The following is an 18667-nucleotide window of genomic DNA, read 5'->3' as shown; positions in this document are numbered from 1 at the left end:
ACTCACAGCTTTACTTCTGCCAGTACCTCGTCTCCTACCTTCCAAACTTTACAGAAGCTCTCCTGCGAACCTTGCAGAACTAGCACTCCTGAAAGAAAGGATATTGCGGAGACATGGCTTAGCCACAGCCTGGGGGATGTTTCCAGAATGAGATTTTCACTCTGCAGCGGAGTGTGCGCTGATATGAAAACTTCCTGGCAGATTAAAACTGTGTGCCCGACCGAGACTCGAACTCGGGACCTTTGCCTTTCGCGGGCAAGTGCTCTACCAACTGAGCTACCGAAGCACGACTCACGCCCGGTACTCACAGCTTTACTTCTGCCAGTACCTCGTCTCCTACCTTCCAAACTTTACAGAAGCTCTCCTGCGAACCTTGCAGAACTAGCACTCCTGAAAGAAAGGATATTGCGGAGACATGGCTTAGCCACAGCCTGGGGGATGTTTCCAGAATGAGATTTTCACTCTGCAGCGGAGTGTGCGCTGATATGAAAACTTCCTGGCAGATTAAAACTGTGTGCCCGACCGAGACTCGAACTCGGGACCTTTGCCTTTCGCGGGCAAGTGCTCTACCAACTGAGCTACCGAAGCACGACTCACGCCCGGTACTCACAGCTTTACTTCTGCCAGTACCTCGTCTCCTACCTTCCAAACTTTACAGAAGCTCTCCTGCGAACCTTGCAGAACTAGCACTCCTGAAAGAAAGGATATAGCGGAGACATGGCTTAGCCACAGCCTGGGGGCAGAAGTAAAGCTGTGAGTACCGGGCGTGAGTCGTGCTTCGGTAGCTCAGTTGGTAGAGCACTTGCCCGCGAAAGGCAAAGGTCCCGAGTTCGAGTCTCGGTCGGGCACACAGTTTTAATCTGCCAGGAAGTTTTCACAGAACAGATACTTTTCTGGAAGACATAATAATACAGAGAACAAAGATAGCACACCTAGTCGATTCAAAGAGTTTATAAGACAACGTTACAGCAATTCTGAGATGACAATAAAGCAATAATCAGAATGCAAACGTATATTATCTCGAAAAGACAAATATTCCACAATTTTTGGTAAAGAAATTTCGTGATTTTAGTAATGTTCAATATATAATTATCTTTCAGTCACACGAAAGAAACGAATCCAGTTTCAAAGGATAATTAATATTTACAGAAGTGACATAAAAATGAAATAAATGACTTTTCGAAATATAAAATATAAGAGTATAAATGATATTTCAAATAATAATCGCGAAACAATATAAGGATCCCGAAAACTTCCACAACCAAAATTAGAAACGCAATTTTCAAAGAAACGACATCAAAATATGAATGGTGTCAATCAGTTCGTAAAACAGGGAAGTATCGTCAACTATGGTTGATCCGGTGGCACAATGGTACAGATCAGCTTCAATATGCTACTCAATCCTGCACATGTGCCTTTATTTTCACATAACCACTGCAACCTATATTCACTTAAACCTGTTTACCGTAGTCAAATCTTGATCTCCCTCAACAATCCCCTCCCCCAACACACACACGTACATACTTTCCTCCATTCCCAAATTTACTATTCCTTGATGTATCAGGATGCGCCCTATCAACCAACCTCTTCTTTTAGTCAATGTGACCATAAATTTCTGTTCTCCTCGATTTACCTGTATAACCATATTTCAAACGTTTCTTTGCATTTATTGTCTATCCAGTTTATTGTCCGCATTTCACTTCTACGCAAGGCTACTTTTAGAAGAGGATTTCTAACGCTTAAACCTATAATATAGTCGGTGTTAACACATTTATCTTTCCATAAATGCTTTTCTTGTTGCTGCCGGTCTGTATTTTATATCATCTCTACTTCGGGGATTGACAGTTAATTTGCTGTCCAAGTAGCAAAGCACGTCGATTACTATTAGTGTCTCATTCCCTTAGTATCACCTGATTTAATTCAACTACTTTACGTTGCCGTTGTTTTCTTTTGTAGGTGATCATCTTATAATCTCTTTTCGGTACACCATCCATTTCGTTATTACCTTCATATCACGAAGGCATGCTGGTCGCGCTGAGTGGTCGCGAGGTTAGAGGCGCCATGTCACTAACTGCGCGGCCCCTCCCACCGGAGATTCGAGTCCTCCCTTGGGCATGGGTGTGTGTGTTGTTCTTAGCATTAAGTTAGTTTATGTAGAGTGTAAGTCTAGGGACCGATAACCTCAGCAGTTTGGTCCCTCAGGAAATGACACACATTTGAACATTTTTGAAGCCATGCTGCACAGATTTCTTCAAGCAGATGCTGAAACCTCGAGGGGCTTGTAGAAACAAAACTAAGTGACACAAGGAAAGCACAAGGTATAAAGTATACACTACAATGAGGCTCAGCAAGTTTAGTTAATTACCTGAGCTACAAAAGCTAAAAGTTATATGTAGCATGTAAGACGTATGCTTTGCCGGCGATGGGCGAGGCATGACAGAATCTCTGACCAGAGAGTAGTATGTCGTTAGTTGTTGCTTGTCGCTAGTCTGCGCTTGACTGCGCGAGACGACAGTAGTAGTCTGGTGTAGTCTGCGTGAGTCGGTGGGAGTCGGCATGCGTCGGCTGTGTGCTCTGGTCGCGACTCTGGTCAGGACTCTGGAGGATGAGTATTGTTGTAGAAGGTAAAGAAGCAGCCTTGCGCATATTTAATAATGTATGTTAATTGTAATTTAATTTGTTCAGAAAAAATGCCCCAATAATAATTTTTATAATATAAAGTAACTCTTTTAAAGAAAAGCATTCATTTCAATTTCCAATGCATTATCATTGCTTCCAAGAATCAAAAAAAAAAAATATAGGCCAGCATTGCACGAAGCTGTGTCGAAAAATAATTAAGAGCAGATATAATTGCAGTTTTATTGAGGTGAGAATTTTTGCCTTTTTTATTCAGAATACAGGGCCGAAGGGCAGCGCTGCTTTCCTCATATAATTCATGAGGTTACAAAACTTTTTTTATTATTTTGGTGTTTAGGAATTTTTCTGTTTCGAATTTGACATTAAATGAGAATAGAATTTTTGTGGTAACATTAAATGTGAATGCATTTCTGCGCACAGACTATAAATGGGAGCCAATTTTGTTCAGATGTTACAATATTAAAAAATTCATTCAATTATTATTTTTTTTTTGGCGAGGTTACACTTGGCTCATTTTTATTATCATTTAACATTTTTTGTGGGGAGGTTACAAATATACATGCTACATTAGGAATGAGGCGGTTAACAACGAGACGTTTCGCATGTCAGTATCAAATTTTAATTTTTTTCATGCGACCAATAAATAAAAAATGTTATTTTTAACAAAAAATATGGTCCAGTATTTGTTACTTAACATTTGCAATTGACAACAAATATGGAAGTGGAATAAGGATATAACACGGTACTTGCACGATTACAAACTACTGAACCATGTACTCTGCATGAACAATGATCAACCAGGACATTACGACCACCGACCTTCTATCAATATAAACCCGTCCAGGAGGTAGCAGCGTCACCTAGCGAGGAGGCTCCTAGTCAGACACACGCACGGTGCCTGTAGTGTGAATGAGCGCGCTGTCCGTGTGCAGAACTGGAAGGCGTGCGAGTTTGACCACGGCAGATTGTGCTAGTCTAGAGGCTCGCCACGAGCATTTCAGAAAGAGCACAACTTGTCGGGTGTTTGAGGAGTGCTGTGATGAGTGTCTTCAGCACGTGGCGAAACCAAGGTGAAACCACGTCCAGACCTCGTGGGGTTGGGCAGTCACCCCTCATCAAAGATGTCAGACGTCATAGGATGGGAGGACTGGAAAACAGGAGAGGTGGCAAACTTTGGCGGAACTAACATCAGATTAATGGTCGGGAGAGTAAAAGTGTGGCTGAAATCACAATGTACCGAAATGCATGTGCCAATGTTAGCATCACGAGATCGGCAACTACGACTGAAATGGATACGTGAGCAGGCACTGGACGTTGGGGCAGTGACAGAGCGTTGAGTGGTCTCATGATCCCGGTACCTTCTTCACCATGCCGATGAAAGGGGCGAATTTGTCGCTTTCCAGGGGAACAGCTAAACAGCTTCTGACAACGGGACAAGCTGGCGGCGGCTCCATTATGCTCTGGAAACATTGACGTGGGCATCCATAGGGCCAGTGGAGGTCGTGCAAGGCACCATGACGGCCAAGGACTACCGTACACTAGCTGCAGACCACGTACACCACTTCATGATATATTCTCCCGACGGCAGTGACACTTTTCAACAAGATAATGCACCACGTCACAAAGCCATTAGTGTGATGGAGTGGTTCGAGGAACACAGTGGCGAGTCCGAATTGATGTGCTGGACCTCCAGATCACCAGACGTGAACCCGATCGGACAGATGTGGGATGTGATTGAACGTGGTGTCAGAGCTCATCACCCCCTCCCAGGAATTTCCGGGAATTCGATGACTTGTGTGGGCAGATGTGGTGCCAGCTCCCTCCAGCGGCCTACCAAGGCCTCACTGCTTCCATACCACGATGCGTCGCCGCTGTTATCCGCGCCAAAGGTGGTCATACCGACTATTAGGTACATTTTCATAATGTTCCGGCTGTGGTTGTGGTCTTCAGTCCTGAGACTGGTTTGATGCAGCTCTCCATGCTACTCTACCCCGTGCAAGCTTCTTCATCTCCCAGTACTGCAACCTACATCCTTCTGAATCTGCTTACTGTATTCATCTCTTGGTCTCCCTCTACGATTTTTACCCTTCACGCTGCCCTCCAATACTAAATTGGTGATCCCTTGATGCCTCAGAACATGTCCTACCAACCGATCCCTTCTTCTAGTCAAGTTGTGCCACAAACTTCTCGTCTCCCCTATCCTCTTCAACACCTCCTCATTAGATATGTGATCTACCCATCTAATCTTCAGCATTCTTCTGTAGCACCACATTTCGAAAGCTTCTATTCTCTTCTTGTCTAAACTATTTATCGTCCATGTTTCACTTCCATACATGGCTACACTCCATACAAATACTTTCAGAAACGACTTCCTGACACTTAAATCTATACTCGATGTTAACAAATTTCTCTTCTTCAGAACCGCTTTCCTTGCCATTGTCAGTCTACATTTTATATCCTCTCTACTTCGACCATCATCAGTTATTTTGCTCCCCAAATAGCAAAACACTTTAAGTGTCTCATTTCCTAATCTAATACCCTCAGCATCATCCGACTTAATTCGACTACATTCCATTATCCTCGTTTTGCTTTTGTTGATGTTCATCTTATATCCTCCTTTCAAATCACTATCCATTCCATTCAGCTGCTCTTCCAAGTCCTTTGCTGTCTCTGACAGAATTACAATGTCATCGGCGAACCTCATTTTTATTTCTTCTCCATGGATTTTAATACCTACCTGTACTCCGAATTTTTCTTTTGTTTCCTTTACTGCTTGCTCATTATACAGATTGAATAACATCGGGGAGAGGCTGCAAGTAAATAGCCTTTCGCTCCCTATATTTTACCCCTGCCACCTTCAGAATTTGGAAGAGAGTATTCCATTCAACATTGTCAAAACTTTCTCTAAGTCTACAAATGCTAGAAACGTAGGTTTGCCTTTCCTTAATCTAGCTTCTAAGATAAGTCGTAGGGTCAGTATTGCCTCACGTGTTCCAATATTTCTGCGGAATCCAAACTGATCTTCGCCGAGGTCGGCTTCTACCAGTTTTTCCATTCGTCTGTAAAGAATTCGTGTTAGTATTTTGCAGCTGTGACTTATTAAACTGATAGTTCGGTAATTTTCACATCTGTCAACACCTGCTTTCTACTAGCCCTCGTCTTTTTACCTATTTGATCCTCTGCTGCCTTCATTACTTCATCCCTCAAAGCTACCCATTCTTCTTCTACTGTATTTCTTTCCCCCATCCTGCCCATTGTTCCCTTACGCTCTCCCTGAAACTCTGTACAACCTCTGATTCAGTCAGTTTATCCAGATCCCATCTCCTTAAATTCCCACCTTTTTGCGGTTTCTTCAGTTTTAATCTACAGTTCATAACCAATAGATTGTGGTCTGAGTCCACATCTGCCCCTGGAAATGCCTTACAATTTAACATCTGGTTCCTAAATCTCTGTCTTACCATTATATAATCTATCTGAAATCTGTCAGTATCTCCAGGCTTCTTCCATGTATACAACCTTCTTTTATGATTCTTGAACCTAGTGTTATCTATGATTAAGTTGTTCTCTGTGCAAAATTCTACCAAGCGGCTTCCTCTTTCATGTCTTACCCCCATTCCATATTCACCTACTACGTTTCCTTCTCTCCCTTTTCCTACTACCGAATTCCAGTCACCTATGACTATTAAATTTTTGTCCCCTTCACTATCGGAATAATTTCTTTTATTTCGTCATACATTTCTTCAATTTCTTCGTCATCTGCAGAGCTAGTTGGCATATAAACTTGTACTACTGTAGTAGGCGTGGGCTTCGTGTCTGTCTTGGCCACAATAATGCGTTCACTATGCTGTTTGTAGTAGCTTACCTGCATTCCTTTTTTTTATTCATTATTAAACCTACTCCTGCATTATCCCTATTTGACTTTGTATTTATAACCCTGTATTCGCCTGACCAAAAGTCTTATTCCTCCTGCCATCAAACTTCACTAATTTCCACTATATCTTACTTTAACCTATCCATTTCCCTTTTTAAATTTTCTAACCTACCTGCCCGATTAATGGATCTGACATTCCACGCTCCGATCCGTAGAACGCCAGTTTTCTTTCTCCTGATAACGACGTCCTCTTGAGTAGTCCCCCCACCCGGAGATCCGAATGGGGGGCTATTTTACCTCCGGAATATTTTACCCAAGAGGACGCCATCATCATAAACCATACAGTAAAGCTGCATGCCCTCAGGAAAAATTACGGCTGTAGTTTCCCCTTGCTTTCAACCGTTCGCAGTACCAGCACAGCAAGGCTGTTTTGGTTAGTGTTACAAGGCCAGATCAGTCAATCATCCAGACTGTTGCCCCTGCAACTTCTGAAAAGGCTGCTGCCCCTCTTCAGGAACCACACGTTTGTCTCGCCTCTCAACAGATACCCCTCCGTTGTGGTTGTACCTACGGTACGGCTGATCAGTGCATATTACTCGACAGTGCCAAAGTCCGTTATATCTATGAAACAAATGTTTTCGGAAAACGAGAAAAAACCGCCACTCAGTTGTTATTTTGTTTTTGTTCTTATTCTTTATTTACTAGAATTTTCTTTTATATTCTGGATTCATATTTATATTTATTTTGTCACGAATCGACTTTTGGGTTCTCAGACCGTCTTCAGCTGACAACTGAATGCCGCAACACCGACCCAAAATTCAGTAAATGTTATAAATATTTCACTTTGATCACAACGACTTTTAGAACTGTAATCTGGCCACAATGGTTTCTGGAAATGTTTTGGTTTTAAAATGGTGGGCACAAATGAAAAATGAGATGGTATTTCATTATATTTATTCCTGTTACAAAATTATTAGTGACCAGTCGAGAGAGACATGTACTGATTAGTTTTTTAACATTACCGTCATTTTATATTAAAAAAGCACATCACTATGAATCACTACTTTTTACATCAAATACTGCTCTTCAACCTCATCAGGTAGCTCTCCGACAGTTCAGCTCCAGACTGCTGTTAGAAGACATTCTTGTAGAATAAAACGTCATTAATGTTGATTCAGCCTGATCCATAGTAGCCATATAAAATTGTCACATCTTTAATTTTTTCTGGTTTTACCGTATGTATCTCTGCTGCTTTTTCTCCCACCCAGGATGTACCCTTCTTGCAGATACTTTTACCACGTCCTATATCAGTGTTAGTGCTTCGTTCCACAGTAATAGTGATCTGACCTTTCTTTTTCATTAATATCCGTTTTGGGGCCTGAACTGAAAATGCCTACAGAGCGTGGTTTCATGGTATGTTTAAGAGATGTCTTCCAGTCAGCAACATGTACATCTGATCCAAGTTTGCAGCTAGTCCCAAAGTTTCAAATAATGTCATAATAATCACTGGGGTTGTAGATAGTACATTTGAACATATTTTCTTTTCAATATGGCCAACCAGCTGTTACTCAATGATGTTTATTTGCGCCAGAATCAAACTTGACAGATATACCAGTATGAAAAATATGAAATACAAAACGTTAAACAAAATAAAGTTGCATTTACCTCACAAGAGATGTTTAAAATGTATTGCAAATACATTTGGACAAGTGTACTGAAATAACGGGTTTTGGTAATATGTCTTTTTCAGAGCATTAAATATTCACTGAATATAACGGTTGCGTGTCACGTATTCTTGTCAGAATTTAACGTCTACTGGAACTGCTGCCATCTGGATATAACGGAGTGTGAAACTCAGACAGACTTCGGAGTTCTTTTTATAACAGAAATAGCAGCTACTGGAACTTATATTATATTCTGCACTGTACAGCTCGAAGCGCGCTCTTTCGTCGTATAACAAAGTCAATTTTGGAAAAAATGGATTCAGTAGGTTTTGGAAATGGGCGGTTCATATGTTTTTGTTGTGATCTTCACTCCAGACGCTGATTTGATAGATCTCGCCACGCAAGTCTATTCTGTGCAAACCTCTTCATCTCTGAATAACTACTGTAACTTACATCAATTCAAATTTGCTTATTGTATTGGTGTCTAAGTCTCCCTCTATAATTTTTATCCCTCACGTTTGACTCCTTTACCACATTAACTATTGATACTTCAGGATGTGTCCTATCAACCAAGCTCTCCTTCTAATCAACTTATGACATGAATTTCTTTTTTCTCCAATTCTATTCATAACCTCATCATTAATTATTTATGTATCCATCTACCATTCAGTATTCTTTTATAACACCGCACTTGAAAAGCTTCTGGTCACTTCTTACTTGAACTGCTTATCGTCAAAGTTTCATTTCTGTACCTGGCTACACTCCATACAAATACTTTCAGAAAAGACTTCCTAACACTTAAATTATATTACATGATAACAAATTCTGTTTTTTTTTCAGAAGTGTTTGTCTTGATATTGCCAGTCTGTGTTTTACATACGCTCTACTTCGGCCACCAGCAAATACCCAAATGCACTACTACTTTTAGTGCCTCATTTCCTAATCCAGTTACCTCAGCATCGTCTGATTAAATTCGACCACATTCTATCACCCTTGTTTTACTTTTGTTCATGTTCATCTTATAATTTCTTTTTGAGACACTATGTATTCCGTTCAACTACTCTTCCAAGTTCTTTGATGTTTCTGATAGAACTCCAATGTCATCGGCGAGCCATGAAGTTTTATTTCTTCTCCCTGAACTTTTATTCCACAATCATAGTTCCGCACGGCTGTCTCTTCTAAGGATCTGAATTATTCTGAGAGTATGTTGCCTATTCCAGAGGCCTTGTTTCCACTTAGATCTTCCAAAGCTCTGTCATGTTCTTATCGTCGTATCATATCTCCCATCTCATCTTCATTTACTGGCTCTTCTCCTTCTACAATGTTGTCCACGTTTGCTTTGTACAGACCCTCATATACTTCCTTCCACCCTTCAGCATTCCCTGCTTTGCTTAGCACTGGCTTGCTGTCTCAGCTCTTGATATTCCTACAGCAGTTTCCCTTTCCTTCAAAGATCTACTTAATTTTCCGTTAGGCGACACCAATTTTTGACCTAGCCCTGCATGTTTCTACATGCCTTACATTTGCCCTGTAGCCATTCCTTCTTACGCGTTTCTGAGTATCTCATTTTATTTTTTATAAGTCTGTTTTCTCTTTCTCTTGCTCTATTTTCATATTTTCTCGTTTCGTCAACCAAATTCAGTACCTCCTATGTTATCCAAGGATTTCTACTACGCCTTTTTTCTGTGTGATCCTCTGCTGCCTTCTCTATTTCATCTTTCAAACCCATGGATTAGTCTTCCGTTTTACTTCTTTCCTGTGTTTCAGTCAATCATTACCTACATTTCATTAACCCTTAACAACTTCTGCTTCCTTCAAAGAATCCAGGTCCGCTGCCGACCGCTGTGGCCGAGCTGTTCTAGACGCTTCAGTCCGGAACCGCGCTGCTGCTATGGTCACAGGTTCGAATCCTGCCTTGGGCACGGATGTGTGTGATGTCCTTAGGTTAGTTAGGTTTAAGTAGTTCTAACTCTAGGGGACTGATGACCTCAGATGTTAAGTCCCATAGTGCTCAGAGTCATTTGATCCATTTGAACCAGGTCCGCTCTCCTGAATTTCCTATCTTTCTGCTATTTCTTCTGCATTTCATAACCAATAAATTATAGTCAGAGTCCACATCTGCTTCTGAAAATGACTTACAGTTTAAAAACTGGTTTCAGAATTTCTGCCTTACCGTTATATAAACAATCTGGAACTTGCCAGTGCCCCCAGGTCTCTTTTACATATATGATCATCTTTCATTATTCTTAAACCAAGCGGCAGCGATGATTAAATTATGGACTGGGTAAAATTTTACCCAGCAACTTTAACTTTCATTTTTTTCAATTTCAGCTTCATCCGCAGAGCTAGTCAGCATATAGACTTGTACTACTGTGGTGGGAGTTGGCTTCGTGTCCTTTTGGCTTAGGTAACGTGTTCGTTGTAGTTTACTCTCATTCCAGTTTTCTTATTCATTACTGGGCCTACTCCTGCATTACCCCTACTGGATTCCGTGTTGATAAGCTGTACCGACCGGACCTGAAGTCCTGTTCTTCCTGCTACTGCGCTTCGCTAATTTCCACTATATCTAATTTCAACCTAACCATCTCTCTTTCTAAATTCTCTACCTACCCGATTAAGGAATCTGATATTTCATGCCACAACCCGTAGAATGTCAGTTTTGTTTTTCCTGAAGATGACTTCCTCCAGAGTAATCCCCGAATGGAGTTCCGAAGGGGGACTATTTACCCGTCAGAATATGTTATCCAAGAGTATTCCGTTGTCATTAACCCATAAAGTAGACCTGTATGCTCTCGGGAAATAAACAACTGCTGTAATTTCCCCTTGCTATCAGCCGCTCACAGTACTACCAGAGCTGAGCCATGTTGGCTAATGTTACAAGGCCAGATCAGTCAGTCACCCAGGGCGTTGTCCCTGCAGCTACAGAAAAGGCTGCTGCCCGTCTTCAGGAACCACGATTTAGTATGACTTCTCCGAAGATACCCCTCTGGCGTGGTTGCTCCCACGACCCGTATCGGTGAGGCTTGCAAGCCATCCCACCTCAGCCAATCCATGTTTCATTGGGGAAAATGGAACAAAACCATCTATTTCTTCAACAATTCGACTTTTTATTTTTATTTTTAAAATTTGTTGACTGTCACTTGAATTGCAAGTGAGTGAAATTGTCTCACCTCTTTAACAATTCATTTTTTAAATTCTCCTTATTGGTCAGTTCTGTCTTTAACAATTCGATGTATTAACTTTTATGGTTTTATCAACGTCAACTAAAGGAAAATTTAACAAAATCATCTGTAACTTTAATATTTTAAAAGCAATGAAATAAGAAATTGTCTGAACGATTTTCTATCTGAGTTCAGATTTTTTTTTTTTTTACACTGCATCCTGTTTCTGTTGTTACAAACACCCGACAGTATTTTTTCTGTTTTCCTCTCTTAATCCAAATGATCATTTGTTTTTTGGTTAAAGAAAGCAATCGCGTTCCTTCGAGTTAAATGCGTTATTCATTTGCGATCATCTCGTTAATGAAAATAAAACAAGTAAATTTTTCTATCTGTTCTGGAATTTTAAGTTTCCTCCTTTCGGGCAGTCGGTATTTGGCTTTAGGAGCTGACTGATTTTGTTTTGCAGTGCTTTTTCCAGAGTTCTGCTGAGACCATAAAGGCTACCAAGGGCCTTCAAAGTGCGCATCGTGCTTGAGCCTCAGCAGTGATTTCCCACTTCAATATGTGTCTTCCTTATATCCGCAGAACTATTATGTGTTACCCTATCTATTGCTTCTTAAACAAAATGTTAAATATAGTTTTGAAATTCTTTTTGTGTTCTTTGTTTCTACATATTATAAAATATTCCTGTTCTTCACATGTTTTGTAGTCCTCCAGTTGGTTCTTCCCCATTTTATTTACGACTTGGTGAAAACGAGTAAACATAAAACGAAATTATTCACCTGAGCAGGAAATAAAACCTCCTCAGAGAAGATTAGGTTATTAATACCATTTTCCTGCCATCATTCCTTTTCATAAAAGTAACCCCATTGATATCATTCCATACTTACTGATACCCTGCACATATAAATCGATGACCTAGTGTGTCGATAAGGTTACATTTTGTACACTTATTGGTATCACTTAGACTAACTGAACGTATTTTATACCGGTGGCTGAAACGTTTTCGAAACTGACAGAAAATACTTTTCTGCTGCAAGGACTGCGTACAGCAATCCGAAAAATAGCGTCAGGACGGGCCCTTTAAACGAACGAGCTGGTATGACCAGAACTCAGATAATCCTTACACTGCAAAAATTACTACAAAATGTTTATACAGGGTGATTCAAAAAGAATACCACAACTTTAGGAATTTAAAACTCTGCAACGACAAAAGGCAGAGCTAAGCACTATCTGTCGGCGAATTAAGGGAGCTATAAAGTTTCATTTAGTTATACATTTGTTCGCTTGAGGCGCTGTTGACTAGGCGTCAGCGTCAGTTGATGCTAAGATGGCGACCGCTCAACAGAAAGCTTTTTGTGTTATTGAGTGCGGCAGAAGTGAATCGACGACAGTTGTTCAGCGTGCATTTCGAACGAAGTATGGTGTTAAACCTCCTGATAGGTGGTGTATTAAACGTTGGTATAAACAGTTTACAGAGAATGGGTGTTTCTGCAAAGGGAAAAGTTCTGGACGGCCGAGAACGAGTGATGAAAATGTAGCACGCATCCAGCAAGCATTTGTTCGCAGCCCAGGAAAATCGACTCGCAGAGCTAGCAGAGAGCTGCAAATTCCACAATCAACTGTATGGAGAGTCCTACGAAAAAGGTTAGTTATGAAACCTTATCGTCTGAAATTGGTTCAAGCACTGTCTGCAGCTGATAAGATTAAAAGAATCGATTTCTGTGATTTTATCCTTGCTCAAATGGAAACAGATGAATCTTTCATTTCAAAGATTGTGTTTAGTGATGAAGCAACTTTCCACACTAACGGGAAAGTCAAAGATTGTGTTTAGTGATGAAGCAACTTTCCACACTAACGGGAAAGTCAACCATCACAATGTCTGTATATGGGGCACTGAGAATCCGCGGGAAACAACTCAGTATGAACGTGACTCGCCTAAGGTGAACGTTTTCTGTGCCATTTCAGCCAATAAAGTTTTTGGTCCCTTTTTCTTCGAAGGTGCTACTGTAACTGGACTACAGTATCTGGAGATGTTAGAGAACTGGCTGTTCCCTCAGCTCGAACAAGAAGCACAACAATTCATATTTCAGCAGGATGGAGCGCCACCACATTGGCACTTATCTGTCCGTAACTACCTGAACGTCAACTACCTGAGGCGATGGATCGGCCGCTAGGCAGCCCGTGACAGACCACTTCATCACTGGCCTCCAAGAAGCCCTGATCTTACCCCCTGCGATTTTTTCTTATGGGGGTATGTTAAGGATATAGTGTTTCGGCCACCTCTCCCAGCCACCATTGATGATTTGAAACGAGAAATAACAGCAGCTATCCAAACTGTTACGCCTGATATGCTACAGAGAGTGTGGAACGAGTTGGAGTATCGGGTTGATATTGCTCGTGTGTCTGGAGGGGGCCATATTGAACATCTCGGAACTTGTTTTTGAGTGAAAAAAAACCTTTTTAAATACTCTTTGTAATGATGTATAACAGAAGGTTATATTATGTTTCTTTCATTAAATACACATTTTTAAGGTTGTGGTATTCTTTTTGAATCACCCTGTATGTTTCACGTAACAGGATTGACGAGTAAAGTAATATGAAAAGTAGAGATTAAGATTGCACTGGTGAGACCGACAGTCACCTTTTCTAACAAATAATAACCATTCGTAAAGATCGGGATATTACGAAACATTAAATACTGCATCACATCATTCCGTGCGAGGCAAAGTGTGAAACTTCTACTTTGGTTCGATTCCCAGATGGAGATAGAGAGCATATACAGCAAAGTTGGCTGAGAAACCCTCTTTCCGTGGGTTGTGCGACAGTTGTGTCTTAAGTGTATCTGTTGAGCGTTGCTGAAGTTATGGTCGTGTGAACGGCGTAATATGCTTCCGTTCTATGATGAAGATAGAAGAGAGAGGTTCGTACCCTAAGCCGGCTCATAGTCTACTTGCATAGGTCTAAAGGAATCGCAGAGTTTAATGTAGTCATCCGATGGAAAGATCACCATCAACAGTGTCACACGCTTTCACTTGAAACGCGTACGTTTCATATGTTTTCATTAACAGCGATGGCGAGGCATGACAGAATCTCTGACCAGAGAGTTATTTATCGTTACTAGTCTGCGCTTGACCGCGCGAGAGTTCAGTTGCGTGTAGCGAGTCGGCAGGAACAGTTGCGAGTCGGGAGATGTGTGTGATGAGTCGGCGGGCGTCGACATGGGTCTCTGGTCAAGGTTCGGGACGAGGTATATTGTTAAATAAGGTAATGAAGCAGCATTGCGCACATCTGATAATGTAATGTATGTTAATTGTAATTAATTTGTTCAAGAAATGGCCTAATAATAATTTTGTTTTCAAAGCAATCGTTTTAAGAAAAGAATCATTCGAATTGAAACAATATTTCCTATGCTTTTCCTCCTAGAATCAATTTATCAGATTAATTATTGCACAGGGCCTAAGGTCAGCGCATCTGCCCTTATAAAATTTATCAGGTTCACCTTAACGTTAATTTTGTGGGGACTTAACATTTTTGCACATTTTTATTATTATTGAGTTTTATTACTGTGGGAAGGTAACATTTGGCACTATTTGCAATTATATTCAATTCTTTTCATTTTCATATTTTCACGGGGAGGTTACACTTGGCTCCATTTACATTTAATTGTTATCGACCATTTTTGTGGGGAGGTTACACTTGGCGACATCCGGACCAGGATCGTATTTCTTTGAGAATCTTCTGAAAAGTAGTCAGATATCTGCTCTTATTTACTAAAATATAATTAGCATTTGGTGCAACGCTTTTACTAATTTTATGACTTTCTTCCACAGATCATCGGCAATTCGTTGCTCTCTGTTGTATTTGCGTTTGTTGCTTTTTGCATTGTGCTTATTTCATTTGTGAATAATTGTGACTATTGTAAAAATGCCGCGAAAGACTGTGAACAGTGCATCGCGAAGTATAATGAGTGAAATAACCGAATTAAACAACTTGACCGATAGTAATTGTGACACGCAGTGTAATGATGACAATCCTGCGTTTACTGACAATCAGTGCGTTCCAATCACTAATAATGATGTAGATCTTAATGATGAACAAGCGAACTCAATTGTGTCCTCTGTTAATTTGACGACAATTGATGACGCGGGGCGTTCTGTTGCAATGAGCGCTGCCCAGCTTAACACAACCGGTTTGCTAAATTCACGTAACGAACAGACGAATTTTTCCAATGAAAATGAACAGGATACTCAAAACATGACATCTATTTAACTCCAAGGTAGTGACGCACAGTGCACATCCGATAAGCAAACCTTTTTGTGAGTCACAGAATGACCAAATGGTCACACAAAATGTGACAATTGCAGGTACACCACTAAACAGCACAGAGAATAGAAATGCTAATTTTGACTTGGAACAAATTATGGCAAGAGTGCTACAACAACAACTTAATGAAATTAATAAAAAACAAGACGACCTTAAAGAAGATCTCAAACAAGAGTTTAATGAAAAATTAGACAACAATTCCAAACAACTTAAAGAAGATCTCAAACAACAGCTTAATGAAAAATTAGACAACAATTCCAGACAGTTAAATGAAAAATTAGACAACAATTCCAGACAGTTAAATGAAAAATTAGACAACAATTCCAGAGAGTTAAATGAAAAATTAGACAAAAATTCCAGACAGCTTGGTGAACAGATTAGAGCCGTTGCCGCACAATGTCATGATACTAAGGAACAATTACGCGAGGAAATTGAGGCTTGCGGTAGGAAAAGTAGCGAAGAAATTAGATCTGTTGCTCAAGAATTAAGGGATATGCAAACAGCTGCAACAGAAACACTTAGAGACGAAGTTAGCGGAGTCGCTAAACAATGCTCCGAAAAAGCAACACAGTTACGCGACGAGTTTAAAGTAATGACAGCAGAATTTTCGCGCACACTGGATGCAAAAGTAGACGAGAAATTCGAACAACAGAACAGTCAAATTGACGAACGTTTTAGTCAACACCTACAAAACAGTGATACGCGTTTCCGTAAATTTATACAGGAGCAGAATAAAGTAAAACGACAAGTAATGGAAACAATCACAGCACAGAGACAAGAAGACAAACGTAAATTGTTCGCGAAAGCAAAAACATATGTAGACAATAATATTACTACAGTGTCCGACGAAATTAATACCATAAAACAGTTGAACATAGAATTACGTGATGAAATTTCTGATCTTATATCAACAACAGATACACACACAGCAGATATTCAGACAGTGACAGACAGATTCGAACAATTAGAACTAACACAGGATTCCGATGTCGTCAAAGCTGACATTAAAAAATTGAACGAAACCACACATAATTACAAAAACAGATTAATGCCTCTGACATTAAAACCGATGATCAGGTAAAAATACTGACTGAAAAATGTAATGAATTGGCCAGTCGTATTGATGTTATCGAAAGTAATAATGACAACAAATCAGACGATACCTCACCGGTTTCATTTAATCAAACACCTGAATTTCAAAATCTACAACAGACAATCAATGAGATCGATTCATCTAACAACACCTTACGTAGAAAATTGTCATGTTTACAGCAAGAGGTAACAGAGATAATAAATGTTTCAGGGTTTAACACATCACAGCAGACGCCACTTAGTGAACATTTGTCAGACTCACGCAGCGCGTATAACTTGGGTAATCTACAGAGAGTACGGGACTTAGATTCAGAACAGACACAGACAAATAGATTCTCTTACAATACAGAACCTGTTCCGTCATACAGAGACGATAATTTCGATTACAAACATTTTCTATCAGTGAGAAAATTTAAAGTATTTAAAAATGACAGAACACAGATTCACCCACTGGATTGGATACAACAATTTAGTTTTGCTTTTCCACCGACTTGGCCCGTAACACACAAACTTGAATTTATTTGCAGTTTTTGGAAGGCGAACCGGCAACTCATATGAGACCGATCGCGAGACAATGTTACTCCGTAGAAGAATTTCAGAATGCTTTTCTGTCAGCGTATTGGTCGAAGACGACACAGCGCGGAATTAAAGATCAGTTAATTAGTTTACCGAATTATGAGAACTCAAATTTTCCTAGTGTGACACAATTTATTGAGCACATGGTGCAACAAAACCAGTACCTAAGTGAACCGTACAGTGAATCTGCACTCATTCAATTATGTATTTCTAAATTGCCACGATCATTAAGAGTGTCACTTTTAACGGGTCAGCAAAAAGAAAATATTTCGGCGTTCAGGGATCTGTTGCAGCTTTTAGAAGTGCAGCAATCAGATTATTCCTTCGTAAACAAAAATTTTTCATATAACAACCAAGGCCAACAAACTTACAGTAATTACGATCAACCAGGCAATTTCAATAGCAAAGCTAATAGACGCTTTAGGAACGACAACCACCAGAACTTTAATAATAGACACAGTTTTACTAATCAATATCGTCAAAATTATCAGCAACAGGAACCATATTTTAGTAACAATAGAGGTTTTTCACAACAACAACAACAAAACCAGCCGGTTAGCATACCTAACCAACAATGCAATGCACAAGGTCAACCAGGCTTTAATGTTTCGCCGCGTGCACGTATAGTCCACAGGTACAACAAATGGTAACGCACGGCAGCAAAGAAATAACTACGTACAGAAAACTCAATATTTCAATTCCTATCGCAATGCACCGTATAGGAATGACTATCACGACAGACGTAAAAACAATGAGCACAATTATCAGCGTACGTATAATAACAGTCGGTCTTACGAGCAGCAAAATGATCAGCAACAACATATTCTCATGAATGAACCCGACAGTAGGTATCATCCAGAGCGTAATACGTCTGGAAGAAATAATAGAACAATTCAAATAGTAGAAATGCCACAAAATCCTCCAGAAAATAATAACACGTCAGATAGAATCTGACTAGATACTGTACAGGTCGCATCTCCCAGTAACACAAGCACTACCTTTGACACGCAGAATGTTGTTCACGAAAATGTTATTACTTTTGACGACATCCGAGACACTCTTTTGCAGGAAAGACCAGTTGTTCAGAAAACCATTTCACATCCTGTCATCGAAATTAAAATTGGTTCATCGGAATTTTCAGCAGTAATCGATTCTGGATCACCTATGTCAGTAATAAATGAAGAAACTTTCAACGAGTGTAACAAAGAGAATACCTATCCTACATTACCATTAGGCAAAACGAAAGTGAAAGGAGCAGTATCGAGTAAAGGAGTAGACGTTAAATTACAGACGCATTTATCATTTTGTATTGCAGGTCACACATTTCACTGAAACTTTTG

Source organism: Schistocerca nitens, chromosome 4 (assembly GCF_023898315.1).
Source record: "Schistocerca nitens isolate TAMUIC-IGC-003100 chromosome 4, iqSchNite1.1, whole genome shotgun sequence".
Classification (NCBI taxonomy): Eukaryota; Metazoa; Arthropoda; class Insecta; order Orthoptera; family Acrididae; genus Schistocerca; species Schistocerca nitens.
This window is presented reverse-complemented; position numbering follows the sequence as displayed.